Here is a 7,500-nt window from a genome sequence, read left to right on the forward strand (position 1 = left end):
AGTATGGCCAACCCCACAGAGAGCACGTGACCTGTTACGTCACATGAAAACCCTCAATAGATGCTGCATTGTTTCCATTAGTCAAATATGTGAATCCTGGCGTGCATGCGTTCTCTTGAAGAAATTATTTCATTTCACTTATTTTTTGTATCCAATTTTATATAGTGCAAGCATATCTATTGCTAAGCAAATATCCAGATCGGTGCATGGTGGTCCAGAGAAGAAGCAAAATTTCCATCAAAAGTAATTTAATTCGTTCTTCAGGATGCAGAACTGCTTTACAAGCATAATCCATGATGACAAACTATCTAAATGAGTGACCAGATTCTATAATTTTTCAACCTTGTGTCAAGTTAGCTGCATACCCTTTTAGTTGTGAAACAACGAATCCCCAAGACAAATCACCCTCATACCATATGTTTAGTAGAGAAAAAGATCTAGACACTACAATCGCCCCTGCTGAAGATATTAAAAGCGCATAATGATCAATGCCCACATGTGTGTTTGTTGTAAATTTTGCTTTTAACACAACCAAGCATAAAACAACAGAACTTAGTGCATTCTATTTGATATATTGCCGTAATATTGTGCCACCAGATGTCTAAAATAATAAATTTGAAGATCCCCCATGTGAAGCTCAGTGATCAGTGTTGACGTCAGGGTTCCGAGGCAAAACTTGAGTTTCTTGAGCATGATCATAAGTTTGCCGGCTTACTAGGCCTGTCGCAGACTTCAAGACTGTTGATTAGTACCATCTGGTGTCCACTTCCCTACGGTTACAGGTGTGTCTGCACCAGACTCAAGTAGAGAGGCCAGTAGGGACAAGCCGTCGCACTTCTTCAAAGTTAGGCAGTTTCTTGTCCAAATGGGTGCAAACCCTTGGACCGCGACGGAGTACATAACTATGTAAACAACTTATGCATGAATGTGAATGTGTGAGAGAAAAAAGTATATATATGTATATATATATATATATATATATATATATATATATATATATATATATATATATATATGTATGTATGTATGTATGTATGTATGTATATATATATATATATATATATATATATATATATATATATATATATATTTCTAAACTGAAATGTAGTAGCACATTTGTAAATGAAGAGGGCTACAGTTGATAGCCGAAATATAGGATTCTTCTTTATTCGAAGTTTAACATTTACTAATACTAACTAAATCCATTGTACTACAACAAACTTAGAAATATTATTGTAGAAAGAGATCATGTAAACGTCAGTAGGCAACCTAACTCAGAAAAGCAGAAATATGCATTTCTGTGTATAAGTATCGGCGACTGCGTCGCCATAACAGGATTCTCCCCGTAGAGGGATTACCCAGAGACTATGTCCCTCCGGGTCTGTTCATTTTTCTTCCTGTATATACAGCAACCAAAACCTACCACTTATTTACATCGAAACGCCAAAACCTTATGTATTATAGACCGTATACAGTAACTACACCCATGGTAATGTATGAAACATAGTTTGGAGTTAAGGGACGCGGAAAGCAAAATCCTGAAATTGTTGAGGGTGAAATGTTTAAGAAGTGTGATGTACTAAGGGGATTTATAGAACTTCCATTAAGACATTTGGAAAAAAAAGCCTCCCTAGTGTTGTTGCTTAGAGAGTCTTATTTACTGATTATCTAGACAGTAATCAAAGATAATTCATAATATAGAGCTTACCTCTAAGGGTCTTGGAGTCTCTTTATAGGATGAACCCGGCAAAGAAGGCCATCCTGAAACAGAGTTTGAGAGACTATTATGGCAAGAAATAATATAAATGTCATATAACATATGTTTGGTTTGTGCTTATTCGCACCTAATTCAGGTAAAGCCCATATACTTGTGGTAGATTAAAGTAAACTGTATGTGTAAATTATGTGACTAATTGGATCTTTTTCTAGGGCTTTTGATCCAATAAACACATCTAACCAAGCAAGCATCAACATACAGTTCGAGGATTTGCAGGCTTCCATTAAGCAACTAGGCTCAGTCATAGCAAGCTCCTACACTGGGAGAGATCCGACAAACAATCCCTAGCTCTTAATCCCTATTTGCCCATGGAAGCTAATCAGTGGTAGCCTTTTCATGTAGGAAAGCCAAAAATCCCCACATGCACATAAAATTGGAGCAAGAGGGGTTTTGGTTAAGGAGAAAGAGGATATCGACAATCCGATATGTTATTTTTCAAAAAAATTCCTCCCATACCAAAGAGACTATAGTACAGTCGAGAAGGAGACTTTAGTTTTAATCCTTAGTCTAAGTCATTTCGATATATATATGAGAGGAACCGAATATCCTGTTTTTGTGTTTAGTGATCGTAACCCTTTAGTATTTTTGCATAAGATGATGAATGTTAATCAATGTTTAATCCGATGGAGGTTAATGTTATAAGATCAAAATTTAGTGATCGGCATATTAAAGGAAAGAAGAACGTATTAGCTGATACTCTGTCTCCCATTCCCTAATCAGCATGAGCCAATCCAAGGATTGCCTCATGTCTTTAAGGGGAAGGGTATTACCATACTGCGTATGTTAGTTACCCCTGTGTTTTCCATTCTTTTTCATTCTCTTATGTGTATCTTATTTGTAGCGAGAGGAAAAACCAAGTATTTCAAAAGGGGAAAATATTTGCGTATATGATATATATTTTAGAATGTTACATTCTAATTAGTGTATGCAAATTCATGGATATATTTGCTTTAATTTCTTGTGATGTATAAATAGTGTATGATTTATATTAACGACCATATATGTCGACAGATCTATTGTTGGAACTTGTTTTGATGTCGAACAAAATTTGAAAGAAAATTTCGTCCTCTCAATTACAGCTATACGAATAACATGTATCTCATGTTAGTCTAATGGAGGTTCAGATCACGTCCCTGAATTTGGCATGTTTAGAAATAATAGATAAAGGGAAAATGCTGTAACAGAGAGAGAGCGGTCCAATAAGGTAAGTAAGCTTGGAATTTGTATTGTGATGAGAATTCTATTTTTTTTTTTTTTTCAATCTGAAGATGCAAATGATATTCAAGAATATATTCAGTGCCATGTGGATGCAAATTGTATGTAAATATCAGAGTGTAGATCTATTAAATGATTGTAGTGATAATGTGATTTCATTCTATCTTTACTAAACTGGAGAATTATATTGCATTTAATGAGGTTATGTAGTTATGTTCAATATATGAAAATAATTATACATATCTTTGAATATCCTCACTAGTTGATGTGTGATGATAGAATTCATAGGTTTATGATAAATAACATTTGTCCACTCATCATTAAGAGAGGAGGCACTGCTACTAATGTTAAATGGTGTCCTCCCAAATCTCTTACTAATCTTACAAAGGATTACAAAGGTGGAGCATGCCGACAGGAGACCTTTTGATCCATATCTAGGTCGGATGCAAAAAAAAAAAAAAAAAAAAAAAAAAAAAAAAAATCATATTAATCAATGCATAGGTATAGTTGAATAACAAACAGATAAATAGTAAATAATAATAAATTGACATATCTAATAATAAATGAAAATCAGACAGACAAATTATAACAAAACAAAAACAAATAATATAACATAAATTATAATCATTACAGCATCCTTCTTAGGTATTTATCTAAATGATTCTTAAAGCTTCGAACTGAACTACATTGCACCATCTGTGCAGGAAGTTTATTCCATTCATTAACTACACGGTTGGCAAAGTTGTTTCTACCTACTTCCAAATTGAATCTATTTCCGGACAGTTTGAGACCATTGTTTCTTGTCTGATTCTCATTCAATGTGAAAATTTGGTCACTTTTGATGTTGTCAATTCCCTTTAAAATCTTAAAGACCTGTATCAAGTCACCTCTGAGTCTACGCTTTTTTAGGGAAAACAGATTCATGTGCTTAAGTCGATTTTCGTATGATTTATTTTTGATATTTGGAATCAGTTTTGTGGCTCGCCGTTGTACTTTTTCCAGTCTGCCAATGTCTTTAATGAGATTCGGTGACCATACGAAAACAGCATATTCCAAATGTGGACGAACTAACGATTTATATAGCTTGTTAATGAGTGATGGACTTTTGAAATCAAAAGATCGCGCAATCAATCCCAGAATCTTATTTGCTTTCTCAGAGGCTGAAATACACTGCTTGGATGATTTGAGGTCGTTACTGATAATTACGCCGAGATCTTTTTCACTATCCACTTTTGTTAACGAATTTCCAAATAACTTGTAATCGTACTTACTGTTATTTTTACCTATGTGCATTACCTTGCATTTACTTGTGTTAAATTTCATTAGCCACTTTTCAGACCATTGCTGCAATTGATCTAAATCTTCTTGAATATCTAATTGGTTTGAGTGATCATTTGCCACTCCGCACAGTTTTGTATCATCAGCAAATTTGGAAACAGTAGATTTTAGTCCATGGTCTATATCATTTATATATACTATGAATAGAAGTGGCCCAAGAACGGAACCCTGAGGAACTCCACTTGCAACACTTTTCCATCCAGAAGTTTTTCCATTTAAAACAACTCTCTGTTTTAGACCTTTCAACCAATTACTAGTCCAACCTAATAGGCTACCACTTATTCCATGCAAAGCTAATTTAGTAAGTAGTCTTTCGTGTGGGACGGTATCAAAAGCTTTTGCAAAGTCTAGATATATTAAATCTATATTGTTTCTTTTGTCATAATTCGAGATAACTGTGTTGTAGAATTCGAGTAAGTTAGTCACGCAAGAACGTTTCCGTCTGAAACCATGCTGGCTATCATTTATCAAACGGTTACTTTCTAAATGATATTCGATAGCATCTCTGATGATATTTTCCTTTATTTTTCCTACGATTGAAGTCAAACTTATAGGCCTATAGTTATTTGGTTTCTTTTTGTCACCTTTTTTGAATATGGGAGTAACGTTAGCTAGCTTCCATTCTCTTGGGACATCTCCGGATATGATGGATTTCTTGAAAATAATTTCTAATGGAACAACAATCTCATTTTTCATTTCCTTTAAGATTCTTGGATGCCAACCGTCAGGCCCTGGTGTTTTATTAACTTTGAGTTTGTCTATACACCTTTTAATTTTTTCTGTTGTTATATTTACCGTAGTGAGTAAGTTTACCCCAGACTTTTCACAGGTTTCAGTTTGTAATTCACTTTGAGGTGTTTCGTTTACGAATACCGAGCTAAAATAATTGTTTAAGATATTACACATTCCTTCATTTGAATATTCAAGTTGACCGTCAGCAGATAATAGTGGACCAATGTGATTCCTAACAACCTTTTTATCTCTAATGTAGCTATAGAATTCTTTGGGATTATCTTTGGATTTATCAGCGATGTTCATTTCGTATTGTCGTTTTCTTTTTCTTATTGTCTTTTTTAAATCTCTCTGTATTGATACATAACTTTCATAGTCATTAGATGCACCCGAGCACTTATATTTCTTATAAGCCTGTCTCTTTTTAGCAATACTTTTTTCAGTTTCTTTGTCGAGCCACTTTGGGCGAGCCTGATTTGGGGGACGTCTGTCCTTAAAAGGAATGTAAGTTTGAATCATCTTAGTGAGCGTATTTTGAAATATTTCCCACATCTGATCTACAGGCCTTTCGTTTAATTTTGCCTCCCAATCTGTAAGCTGAAGCTCCTGACGTAGTTCTATGAACTGAGCTTTACTGAAATCGGGTATTTTAGAAGCACAAGTATCTATTCTAAAATTGTTTAGGAGTTTGAATCTGACTAAGTTGTGATCGCTATTTGCAACAGATTCACCGACTTCTACATCAGTTACCATGCTTTCGCGGCTAGTGATCAATAAATCGAGTAAGTTTCCATATCTTGTGGGCTCTTTTACATGCTGAATTAAGTAATTGTCACCAAGAAAATCAATCAAGCGACTACCTATATGGCCATGTTCAAGGGTCATCCAATCAATGTCAGTAAAATTGAAATCACCCATTGTCAATAAATCCCGGTTGCAGAAACTAGACAGTTCTTGAAATAACAGTTTGTCGTCTGCTAATGATAATGTCTTTGGCCTATATATTACACCTATATTCATTTTTTGTCCATTTGTTTGGGTTAACTCAACCCACAAACTGTCATATGCATCCTGTTTCACTTTCTCTAAAACACAAGCATGAACATTGTTTTTAACGTACAATAGAACACCCCCACCTTTCTTGTGGTTTCTATCCTGATGAAAGTGTTTAAATCCCGCAATATTAAATTCAGCTTCGAACTCTGTACCATTTAACCATGTCTCAGTTATTCCTATCATATCGAGATTTTCGCTTTTGACATACGCCTGTATTTCTTGAAATTTGTTCCTAATACTACGAGCATTAAAGTACATAGTTTTAAGAAACTCGTGATTATTTCTTTTTGACACATTTTGAGTTTCAATATCATGTCTTATATTATCATTTTGTTTTTTATTTATGCCTTGCTCTATATTATCATTATTTGGTCCTTCATTGACATTCAATGCCTCATTAACATTTCTCCTATCAAAATTAACATTTCCCCCATCACGGACATCTGGTCGATTACGGTCATCCGATCTATTTTGTACATTTTGTCCCCCTACGTCACCGTGATTCACGCCGGCCTCCCGTCGTTCAGTGACATTATGTCCGGCATCCCTTTCTAAAATTATATTTTGTCCTCCAGTGACATTATATCCTACCGTGATATTTTTTCCTCCACTATAATTACATTATAGTTGTAGGTGAGTCGTGACAATATATGTACACACATATATATATATACACGCTTATATATAATTCTATTTCTGATTGCTTGGATGGTGTCGTGTGAAGCGGTCTTCCTGATTGGCTGCTTCATGGCCATCAAGAATCACTAGGAGAGGCCAGGTGCGCTTTTGGAATGGAATTCTCCCATCCCAAAAGCGCACCTGACCTCTTCTATAGCCATTCAGATAGAGACTGCCGGCAACAGAACGGCCAATCTATCCCCAAACCTACCCATCACAACCAGAAGAAACTATGTTCGGTCCAAAACACAATAAGTATGACTTTGGCTTTTTGGTGATCTTTGGGGTCTTGTCTGATTATTACCCATGCAAGCTGATTGGTTGTAGGGTCGTTCGGCTTTGCATTCAGTGTCTGAATGGGATGCTGTGTTATGAAGGGAACACACTGTACTTTGTCTAGGGCGTTGCCTGCAGTCCCATGTGTTGTAGGAATTTGATTTGTGAATATCGCACCTAGTGATGGTGAGGTTATTATTTATAGGTACTCTTGGGTTGCGGAGGTTAAGGGGGCTTGGAGTGTTGTTTATGGAAGATATTGTGTTTATTCTGTCTGGTTGAGCATTGCTGAATCTACCAATTCCACATTTGTCTGTTATGTCAAGGATGTATTTGGATAGGAAGGTGTCATTTATGTCAATGTCGACTCACTGGGCCTCTCTTTCACGCTTGATGGGGAGGGCCATAAAAAACCTGGCAAGTTCAAA

At 35.6% G+C, this 7,500-nt stretch overlaps 1 long non-coding RNA gene across 1 annotated transcript in view; it reads right to left on the reverse strand.

Annotated features, from left to right (window-relative positions):
• The window catches only part of LOC143033045 (uncharacterized), a 339,843-nt gene that overhangs the window by 72,389 nt on the left and 259,954 nt on the right, over positions 1-7,500 (reverse strand). Inside the window, exon 2 of the long non-coding RNA XR_012967158.1 lies at positions 1,709-1,761. This is a non-coding gene — a long non-coding RNA (uncharacterized LOC143033045). The remainder of the gene's footprint in view (positions 1-1,708; positions 1,762-7,500) is intronic.

Source organism: Oratosquilla oratoria, chromosome 15 (assembly GCF_046742065.1).
Source record: "Oratosquilla oratoria isolate Oo_2021 chromosome 15, ASM4674206v1, whole genome shotgun sequence".
Taxonomy (NCBI): domain Eukaryota; kingdom Metazoa; phylum Arthropoda; class Malacostraca; order Stomatopoda; family Squillidae; genus Oratosquilla; species Oratosquilla oratoria.